The sequence below is a fragment of the Echiichthys vipera genome (assembly GCF_963691815.1).
Source record: "Echiichthys vipera genome assembly, chromosome: 6".
In the NCBI taxonomy this organism is placed as follows: domain Eukaryota; kingdom Metazoa; phylum Chordata; class Actinopteri; order Perciformes; family Trachinidae; genus Echiichthys; species Echiichthys vipera.
The window spans coordinates 31,971,540-31,983,607 of NC_139831.1; positions in this window are offsets into that span (position 1 = coordinate 31,971,540).

Consider the following 12,068-nt stretch of genomic DNA (forward strand, 5'->3'; position numbering starts at 1 on the left):
GCTTGGCTATATTTCCATTTATCTAGTGTGCCTAATGTTAGCAGAAGAGGGAATATCAGGTGTGAACCAGGCTCCCAGAAAGTGTGCTGGGCTTTGAAGCCAGTTTGACACCGTGGCCAAACAGTGAAATTACAACTTCCTTGTTGGTCACGTGATGCCCTCTGACCCAAAAGACATGTCTGTAAATCTGTTGATAATTTTTACGAGCGCCACTACCCCTGCAAAATGACAGAAATCAGAATTTGATTAATTCGGTCCAGTAACATTTGGAAAAAGCAGCACAATTAAATAATTTAATCCCCATTCAGTTTATCTGGAGCAAGAAACCAGGCCTTGCCAGCCGGCGGAAGTCTCTAAAGCCCCATAATGCGGTGGCAGTGCCGATAAATCGGGTAATTTTAGACACAGCAGTTGAATTGTTTTGGCTTCATGTGCCAACTTTCATAAGAATAAATAGGTGCCCTGCCTGCAATGCCGTATTCAGTGTTCTTTACACATGGTGTGAACCCTCTCAAGTCATAACAATAGTGTTTTCTTTTTTTTACCATTTTGCATACAGTGCATTAATAACGGCAAGCATGTAATGAAACAAATGTAAGCACATAGCTACTATGAAGTTGTATACTGTTGGAATAATTTATTTCCATTTCTATTTAACTCAATGTGTTCCTCATTTAAGCACAGCTTATGTTACCTGAGGGGCTCAGTTAAAAATAATTAGCTGACTAGCTTTATCAACTATGCTAGCTACATAATTGAAGTACAGCTTTATGGAAACGAGCTCCAAACTCTTTCATTTGGTTTACTGCCAAATGTTACTGGATTGTTGCAACAGAAAAAGAAAATCTGAAAAGATTAGTAGGCTACATGCCGTGTTGCTAAAGTGCAGACAAGCGTTTAAGCATGCTAAGGAACTTAGTTAGTTAACTTGATATGATGTCCTACACTAGACATACATCAGTATTATGATATAGGCTGTTTTGATGTATAGCTAGCCTTCTCCAAAATCAACCACTACTTTTTATAGGGTTCACAATGAACATAATCAACGTCCAACAAAGTCTGCTAACTAGCTATCATTAGCAGCTATGCAAAATTCAGGAGCGAACCTATGTTCCCCAGGTCCTATGTTCCCCAGGTCCTATGTTCCCCGCTTTGTATGAGACTGGGGAACATCGGATCCTTTTTTAACAAAGGGTCTGATGTTCCTCGCTTTTCACAGAAAAGGTCTTATGTTATGTAATGTTATGTTATGGTTTGTTATTTTTTCCACAATCACAGCTGAATACCCGGCAAATAGGCCTGTGTAGACCCTAACACTACCCCCTAACCCTGACCCTAACCGTAACCTCTAACCCCAACAAAATGCTGAATTAAATCAGCGAAGGCAGAGGTCTATGCAACCAGGGAATATAAGACCCTTTTAGGGAACATAAGTACAAAATTCAGTGCGTCTACACTTCAAACTCCTTCATTTGGCCAATGTTTTTTTTAAATGTTACGGTCATTTGTAATATTAAAAAGTTGAGAAAAAGGAAACATGTTATATTTTTGGAGTTAAAGCAGATGATGGGCCAGGAAACAGGAAAACAAAGGGAGTTAGTGGTGCTTGGATGTGAACAGCCCACACATCCAGCTACGCCCGACGGCTGCAGTCGGACCTTGATGTTGTTTTTTATGTAACTCATTGATGGATGATTTGTCCCACTGGTTGCGACCTACTCGTCTGTGGGTCATGCTAACCCAGAGTGAAGGGGAAGGGGTGCTGATATATGACGCATCAGTCTAACTTTATCATGGTGATGAATGGAGTGATCCTCTTCCCTGTCCCTTTACTACAGCCGCGGTGAATGACAAATGACACGCTTGTCTCTCATTGTTTAATGAACATCAAGTGCAGAGTGTGCGATGTGTGTGTTTGTGCAGGGATCAGGCAGAGAAAACAAGGTAAAGCTTTTTTTTATAATTTGAATCTTGCACTTCATCGTTCCCACCCGCGTCAGCATAGCCACACACACACACACACACACACACACACACACACACACACACACACACATTTGCACACATACTGCCTGCCATGCATTGAGCCGATGCAGCTCTTTCTTGCTTTATTGCTCTATCCCCATCCCTATCTTCCTCCCCGGTGAGTCAGGACCAGGACCCGAGCTGCCACAGGCACCGATATGAATAAAGCCGTCATAATAAAAACAACACACCAGAAACAATATGAGCTCTAAAATGGCAGAACAAATCAAATAGCTCCCCAGCAGGCAAAAAACATGTGCTACTTCTCATACCGACACAGGGACAAAATGAAAGTGTTCGAGAAGGAGTGGGTGAAAGATATTGAGAGAGATGTGAGGAGGAGAAATTAGGAAAAAAAATAAGGCCAAGTCCCTGTGTGGTCTCCATGCGTTTGATGTTTTACTTGTTTTTTAGTTGGGATGCTGATAATCAGTCCCTGACAACATCTCTTTATCATCTGACAGGCTCCTAGGTGGCGGTGTGTGTGTGCGTGTGTGTGTGTGTGTGTGTGTGTGTGTGTGTGTGTGTGTGTGTGTGTGTGTGTGTGTGTGTGTGTGTGTGTGTGTGTGTGTGTGTGTGTGTGTGTGTGTGTGTGTGTGTGTGTGTGTGTGGAGGGGGATGTGGGGGGTCTCAGGCAGTGATAGAAATAGTGCGCCAAAGCGAGAACAGAAAAGACCCTGGAGCACAAACATAGCAGAGAGAATCGCAGGCTCTTGATTTTCCATGTCTTATAAATCTTTTGCTGACACTAATTTTTTTTTTTCCCTATTTCTTGGAACGTGTAAAATCAACTTCCATCTGCAGGGGAGCCAGGGATTGTGGAGGGCAAGGAGAGAGAGAGAGAGGGAGAGAGAGAGAGAGAGTGAGAGAGAGGGGGGGGGGTGGAAAGAGAGGAAGAGAAAAAAGAAGGTGAGGAGAGGAGAAAAGAGGTAGATGAGAGAAAGGAGAGCAGAGAGGGAATAGAAGTCAAAAAGAAAAGACATAAAAGAGAGGAAGTATGAAGGACATAAGAATAGGAAATAGGTGGAGAAATAGAAGAATGGGAAGAAAAAGAGGACACAGACAGACAGAAGAGAGGCAAAAAACAACGGAGGAAAGCAGGGAATGAGGAAAAAGAAGGGAAGAGACACTGAAGAAATCAACAGTGAAAGAGGGTAAGATAAGGGGACAGGAGAAGAAAAGAGGAGAGGAAAGGAAGGAATGAGAGGAGAAGAGGGGAAAGAACAGAGGCAGAGGCAGAAACAAAGGTGGAATAAGAGAAAAAGGAAAAAAAGACGAGGACAGAAAGTGAGGAAGTGAGGGGAATGAAAGGATGAGGAGGGGGAGCATGGAAGAAGGGAACAAGAAAATTAGAGAGAAAGGGGAGTAAAAGTGGAGAAGGACATGAAGGAGAAGAAGGGGGAGCAGAAAGGGAAAAGAAGGGTGAAGGAGGAAGAGAAGTTTCCTTTTGAAACCATAGAGGAAATAAAGTGCAAAGGGAATGAAAGAAAGAGGGGGAGATAGAGAGATAGAGGTGACAGGTCTGCAGTGTACTTTGACCTCTTTCTTTCCGCAGGCACTGCTCTGGCGTGAACTGCTGAGAAACACACACACAATCTCAAAGGCCTTTCTGTGTGAACACAACCTTCAGACAAAGCACCTGTCCATCAGTTAAAGTGACATAAGAGACAGAGTGCAGCTCACCTCAGACACTTCTCTTACATTTAGGCGGCTGAGCACTAAGTAGTGATGTAGTGTTTGGCAAAGTATTAACTAAGAGTCATAAACAGCAATCGGGAAGTGTCCATGAAGTGTTTTCATTATGCTGTACGGGGAATCATCAGAGAGCTAATGCACACATGAACAGCTAACTTTTGGTTTAAATAAATTCCATGCGTAGACCTAAACCAGTAGTTAATGTATCAGACCTTCCTCACCAAAGAAAAAGGTGTAGGTCGTCTGTACGAACAGCTCATTACGACTAAGCAGCAATCGCCGCTGCTGAATTATGAAGTGCTCATGATGTGTGTACGTATGAAGTGTTTTTGTAGGCCGGCCCTGATTTTACCATAGCTATTGTAGAAAATAAACTCTGCAGTGAACAATACAATATTTGATACTTACACGTTTTGTCCAGCAAGGTAATCTTCATAAATCGAGATCACTTCAAGGATTTTTAAAACGTAAAGGGATGGCCTTTTTTATATTTCACAAGGAGGGTGTTTACTGATGTATTTGTTGATCAACACATTAATATGTCTTAAGCCTGTGTTAACCACATTCCTTATTTAAGGCATCTAACAAACCCTCTTTCAAAAGCCCAACTGACTTTGAGATGAGGGAACTGGAAGTGCAAATATCCTGACTCCCTTCAGGGTTTTAGGATTCATTCTCGTAGCACTCTGTGGAAGTGCCAAAGACTGCAGTTCCTCTAGTGAACTGGCTCAAAAAGTGAGTCAATCCCCATAGACCCCCAACTTTATAGCAGAAATATTTGCATTTTCATAGCTTTCTCCCTTTATGACAACTAAATGGTTTTACTGGCCCATTTTTGAAGAAGGTGTTACGTACTGCTGGGACTCACCAACTTTGATGTTCATTTGGCCTTTTTAAGAAACCCATGGGTGACCACAAAGACTTAGACCATATTTTATATGGTCTATGGTTATGACTAGGCCCCCACCACAGCGACTTCCTGGTGGATCCAATACAGAAGTACCAAAAACTGCAGTTCTCTGAGTGTCCACTAGGGGCAGGTTTCATAATAGAGCAGTTTCTCATTGACCCATTCTAGTCTGTATGTTTACGTCATATCTCCATGACAACAATGAGGGGGGTGAATTTTTTTGTACCAGGCTAGTTTTTATTTTATTGGAGGTTAAAGTTTGTGAATACTTAGGGGCGTTGCCTCTTGAGTGACAGCTAGCCTCTGGCCCTCACTTCTCCTCAGAGGTAAACATCAGCCAGATGGACGTATCTCCCTCCCCTCAACGTCACATACATGCCCTTTTTTGGTAAGAGGAAATGAGGAAGAGTCAAAGTCTGACAAGATGGAGATTCCCGTAGGTGAGGATGACTGGATCAAGTTGAGAGAACAGACCTTGACGGAGAAGCTACGTCCATTTTTTATACAGTCTATGGTTATGACCCATGTTTATGCTTATAGTAGCAGGGACCTCTAGTTGCCGTAGTAACTAAGATGGGACCAAAGGCAGAAGTCAAGTAACGTAGTATAAAGAACAACAAGATACGTGTAGGTCAGAGGTTTGGATGGCGGGTGGATGGATGGGTCAAACAAACCCAGGTTTGCTGACCGTTTCTCAACCTTTAATAGAACGGTCGCGTGTTGTTTTGAGAGTATATAGACCTATTCAGATGTTTAGGTATGAGGATGCGCTGGAATGTATCAACTCACAAGTATTTTGTGTATCTTCTTCCTCTGTGCCATATGGCTTCATTGTTGTTAGAAAAACACCAATGAGCCACACTGCTCATTACCATGAACACACACACACACTCACTGTAGCTCATAGAGAAGATTTGTGTGAGATTATCCAGCAGTTTTCTACAGCAGATTTCCTTTTGTCTCTGTCCCACCACGATTGATGATGATGATGATGATGATGATGATGAAGATAATCGCGACCCAAAATACCCAATTTAAGATTTTTTACTTTCGTAAAAAATCTTAAATCTGAGAGAAAAAAAACTGTAATTATATAATGAGCTCACTAATAATCATGAGTAATTAGTTTCATGCACATCATGTGTTAGTTTCAGGTCAGCAGTCTGCTGATACAGAAATAAGTGAAAGTCTCAACATTGACCAAATGGCCCAGATATGTGGTTAGACATAATTCAGTGGGGGAAAACGGTTGGAAGCGGTTTGCTGAGATTTCAGCTGGTGCAGCTAGTTGGAGGTCTTACACCGCCTAAGGGCTGTATCTTATCACAGCAGTCAGTCTGAACAGGGTTCTTTTAAGCACGAAAGGGCAGTGATCAGGAATGATGCTCGGATTCAAGTGCGAGAAAAAGTTGGCTTAGTTGAACCACTTTTGATGTGGATTTTAGTGCCTTGCTCAAGAGAAGCAGCAGTCTGATTACACAACTACAGCTCTGTGTGTAACAGTAAGGGTATTCTCTCCTAAATTCTACAAAAGTGAGCAAATAGTCTTAAAGTTGTACTGCCATATCTTGTTTCTAGTGGCCTATTTGGCAGTAAGATGTAATTGCAAGCAAGTGTGTTCTTTCAGAAATCCCATCTCGTTACGTTCATGGTCACTATGTGTGTTGACAACTTTTTAAATGTTTAAATTTTAGTATTTGCTGTCACGAACATGGCGGCTTATTTCCATCTCGAGAGGGAATGTCTCCACAGACACACAGATATTGGAATATTCACCAAAAAAGCCATAATTGTTTTCATTAGTGGGTCACATGATCAATCACCTTTGTTTGAACTCACTCTGTGATAAAGAGGAACTTAAATAGACAAATAGGTGAAATCTTACGGATTATAACTTTAAAGAGTAAATGAGCTCTAAAGACGACAAGCAGTTTCCTCTGACCTCAGAATCACTGCCTCTATCCGTCCTCCCCCGAATACAATTAGATAGCCTGGTGAGAAGCCTCCCACCCCCACCCATCCAATAGTCGGGGTTAATTGAGATCAGCAGGGGACGGCGGCAGTCAGAATGGTGTGGCCGGAGCTGCAGCCTCTTACCACGACCTGTTTGTTTTAATTGTTGTCTCGGCTGTTTGTCGTCAGGCCAACACCCGGTGGCAGGACAACAAGAGGGATGGACAGAGGGGGAAATAGAGACAGTGGAGGAAGAGAGAGAGAGATGAGACAGTGGACACTGGTGATTTACATTAATATGTACTGAAATAAACAAGCAGAGAAGCCATGCGTTAAATCAACTCAGAGAGAGAGAGAAAGCCTCTGGGGTGAGAAGAATAGAGGAGGATGTGTGTGTGTGTGTGTGTGTGTGTGTGTGTGTGTGTGTGTGTGTGTGTGTGTGTGTGTGTGTGTGTGTGTGTGTGTGTGTGTGTGTGTGTGTGTGTGTGAAAGAAGCTCTCTTTTTATTGTTCTATTACCGTGCAGTAGATTTACACACACGAAAGTGCCCACACGCATACACACTCACACACACCATGTCAGATTTGAGCGTCTAGTGTGTCTGCTTTCTCTCTCCAGTATTTTAGTATTCTAATCCATCATTGGCCTGACATGGGGATGCGGTCTCTCTCCTCTCTCTCTATCACTCTCTCTCTCTCTCAGTCTGTGTGTCTCTCCATGCTGCTGCACATACACAACATCTAAACGGAAGATAAAGGCAGAGCAGGGGGAAAAACAAACTCCACGGCAGGGAGAGCTTTATCCAGAGAGATAAAGCGGCAGAATAAAGCAGCGACGGAGAGATACAGCAGAAGTTGAAGAGATAGAAAGAGAGGGGGGAAAAGAGAGGAAGGAGGAAAAGAAGAAAATGATTAGGAAGGGGATGAAAATGTGAGTGGGAAAAGCAGGGGAGGAGAAGAAAGTGGTTGTGGATGGGGGGAGGGTAATGGGTGAGAGAGCAAGAGATAGAAATGGAGAGAGAGATGTGTGTGTTGCAGTGTGTCACGGCTGAAGCCTGAACCTCCCTGCTCCATTTCACACTCTGTAGGTCCTGGTGCATCGGCACACACACACACACACACACACACACACACACACACACACACACACACACACACACACACACACACACACACACACACACACACACACACACATACATACACACACACACACATACACACACACACACACACACACACACACACACACACACACACACACACACACACAGTCCTTCGCCGCCATTTCTCATTCATGCACGCAGATTAACAAAGATGCACAAACACAGTCACAGTGTCTGAGATGGAATTCCTGCAGCTTTTGCCCTCGACTCTCTCTACTTTTAGGACCCCTGCTTTGAATCTATTACATTGGAGTTCAAGAAACATTAAGAAAAAGTCCCCTCTAAAACATGCAAGTGCTTTTTTAAAACAGCTTTTGGTAATGTCACATGGAGAGTTAGCTTCTTCCCAGAGCTGCTGTTTTGCTCCACTGACCAACTTTGATACACAGAGGTGAGTCAGGGTGAGGAAACGCTGACACAACTCAAGGGTTAATTACAAGACATCACAATAGACACTTCAAGTTCCCTCCTCTCAAAGTCCGTATTTATTTTTTAATGGTTTTTGGTTGGATGCCTAAACCCTTGTATGGTATTCAGGTAATGTTACATTATGTTACATTATTATAATCTCAGCACATAGAAGCTGTTTGCTCTCACTGTCCCCACTATTTCCCCTTTGTCATGTGTCCTATTCTAGTCTGTATGTTTAGGTCATATCTCCATGTCAACACTAAGGGTGGTGATTTTTTTAATTTTATTGGAGGTTAAAGTTTATGAATAATTAGGGGCGTGGCCTCTTGAGTGACAGCTAGCCTCTGGCCCTCACTTCTCCTCGGAGGTAAACGTCAGCCAGATGGACGTATCTCCCACCCCCCCAACGTCACATACATGCCCTTTTTTGTTAAGAGGAAATAAGGACGGAGTCAAAGTCTGACAAGACTCCTGTAGGCGAGGACGATTGGATCAAGTTGAGAGAACGGACCCCAACGGAGAGGCTAAATCCATTTTTTATACAGTCCACCTCCACCACCACCACAAAAAATTAGTCACACTTCCACTGTTAATTGTGATCTAGTAGAGACTGATTCCAATTATTAAACATATATGCTATCTCTATTGTTTTAAATTGAGATTAAGAGAATGTATTTCATTTCACACTTAAAACCCCAAATATTCAAATAGTCAGTTTGACCTGAGGGATACCAGAGGATCCTGAAAGTGAAGACCATACAAGGGATAAATAAGATCTTTGTTGTGTACATATAACCATGACAAGTAATGCACAGTAATTTGTGTGTATTCCACGTGTTCAAAGCAGGGGACGTAACATAAGACCATAAACTCATCTCAAAACACCAGACTTTCACCCAGAGGACAGGGTTCATGTACTGGTGGCTGTGTTCATGTCCTAGAAGTACAAAGCTAAACCACAAATCTTAACCAAGTAATTTTGATGCCTAACCCCTAAACTAACGTTACGGTAGTTTTAAGGACTAAAACTAACCAACACCTTTTGTTTCCTAAATGTTATTACACTTTACTGCCATAGAGGCCGCTAGAAAAAGGGATCTCAAATCTTACGGATTATAATTTTGAGAGATTTTAACGTTTTGTTCTACATGAAATACCTCAGTCAATGCCCCACCCATGAATTTAATAGTTTGTGAAGACTACAAACTTCATCACACCGTAGAAGAGAAGTCAGTTGGAAGTTGTTGGGTGGTGGAATTAATTTATAGCCTAACATTAGCTTTTTACTTCTGGAGATTATATTTATGCTTCAAAATCATCAAATCATGTGTGTGTGTGTGGGGGGGGGACTTTCCTTCACTGATATCTGCCCATTGATTTGCCCTGCATGTTTCGAGATATTTGTTTCTTGGATTCCAGCATTCACCTCAAAGTTGAATAATTTTGATTAATCATCAGACCTCATGACATAAATATTCCTTAAGAGGTTGACTGGATGACAGATATCTGGAAACATGAGGAAATCCATTATGCCATCTGTTTTATTACAATATGGTTTGAGCATTTTTCTTTAGATGTCAGATATCTTCTGCTAAGATGCCCTGTTATTTATGTATTTACTTTGATGTTATTGTATCTTGCCGTTCTATGTGAAGGAGCTGCTTGACATTTGAACCTATGCATGCTTTTATGAGCCAAGCTTAGTTGGTCCTCTTAGCTGTCCTCATCATGGGGAAACCAGGTGGAACATAATGACTTACATCTGTAATGTTTGCTGAGAATGTGGACATTTTTTTTCCTCAAACACTGTAGCCATCCCTTCAAACATTGCTGCTTAAAGTCCCTATAAACGGCTTTTACACCATGGGGCGCACAAACACTCCACTGATCTGGTCTAATGAAGGGAGACTTTTGTTCAACAGTAGCCACGTCATCCACAAGTAACGTTAATGGGATAATGGTAAATGCCAATCAGAGTGTAACAATAGCACCAGTAGAGAAGACTGATTCAGTAATGTCAGTCACAGCAGTATCAATAGTTTGCCAACATTAGCTAACATTGGCCAATAAGCTACCGCTCACACCAGATCAAGGAACAGGGCATTTTCAAGTATCTGGCTGTTAAGCCACCTCGAACGCCCTTTCAAATTATGATTTCCGGGTCCAAGCCTCGTATTTCTACAACACCCAGTGCCCCCCGTTGTTTGAACCGATCTGAGTTTTTAAAAAACAACGTAATTGTCATTTTACCTCTTTCTTGTCGATGAAAAATATGTCCAACTGATGAGAGATGATTGTTATAGTTCACAAGTTTGGTTGCTGTTGACTGTTTTGTTTCAACGGAGCGATTGGACCCGGAAATCGTATTTTGAAAGGATGTTACGACAGCTGGATTGATGCTCTGATCCACCCAACTGGCCACTTCTAAAGTAGGTGACACAACCTACATTGGAATGCACCTGAACCTAAACTTGCTTTCTGATACCCACTTCAGACAGGAAACAACAGCTGCTCATAAAGTTTTTGTTATTCTGTATAAACAATCCACAGATTCTATTTCCGAAAACATTTAAGGTGAGAAATAAGCAATGCCACTGCTGAATCTTTTTTTTTTTAATGACCTAGAATGACAACTTGATCCATGTTCCATGAACCGGCCTCATCACGTTGTGGGCGCTCTCATTTGTATAAAGTTGAGGTCTTGTCAACTTCATGCAAATACAGATCGGCGAACGCACTGTAACCCCCATGAAATCTCACCGTAACAATCCCACAATGCACTATAGGATAGCTTGTCCTACTCGCTATAGGAAATAAATGCTCTCTGGTGGAGATGCCCATGAGGCTGTGTTAGCAAATACCTTAAATTCTATTTATTTGAGCCTTTTATTTTATGTGTTATGAATTGATTTGTTCACTGTTCAAGGAAGAACGTGTTAAATCCTGTTTCAGAAGGACCATAGTCTCGCATCAAGTGGGTCATCAGCTTCATCTGACGGGAAAGAATGACAACACATGTACACTGTAGCAGTTGTGGTCAGAGAGCAACCTCTTTCATTGTGAAGGTAGACCACACCTCCTGGCCATATATATTGATGCATCATTTATTATATAAAGTATATCGGTCAAAAAGTCTAAAACCCTTTGAACAAGCACTCATTATGACTCTGTCTTTCAACCAGCTTTGCACTTTGAAAAAAAACTGTATCATGATGTGTGTAATAAGGGAATTGTGTGCAATGTCATGTAATTTAACAGTTCATTTTTGACTTCCATAACAATGAATTGTTATACAATCCCGGGAGGGGGGGATTCTGGGGACTTCCTGGACTCCCTGGGGACCACTTTACGGCATCACACATGAAATGATATTTCAGATGTGCTTCTGCGAAGTCACTTTGTCTTCTGCTGAATGTTTTTTCAGCCCACACATATGCACAAGATTGTCACCATCAACATACGTTGCCATGGTTATCCTGGTCTCACCTAGGTTGCTGCGCCCTGGGTGATCCCAAAAGGTAAATGGAGCTGAATAATCTTCGGCAAGTGTGATTCTTTTCAATACATCAACACCTGGTGAGGGAGCGACGGCCATTTTGATGCTTCCCCCCCTTCCTGCTTGACTGATTGACTGAGCCCCCTACTCCTCCCTCCTCCCCCCACCTCTTATCCTGGCAGGTGCCTGGCTGAATGGGACATCATCGCCATAGAGATTGAAGCGATGACACACACACACACACACACACACACACACACACACACACACACACACACACACAAACACACATACAGTCACAGACTCGGAAATGAGACGAGCGGGCGGGTGCACAGTCTGACTCAATGAAAAGTTGTCTCTCTAAAGGGAAGACAACCATGTGGATTGAGCTGTCACTTGAAGGGAACTTT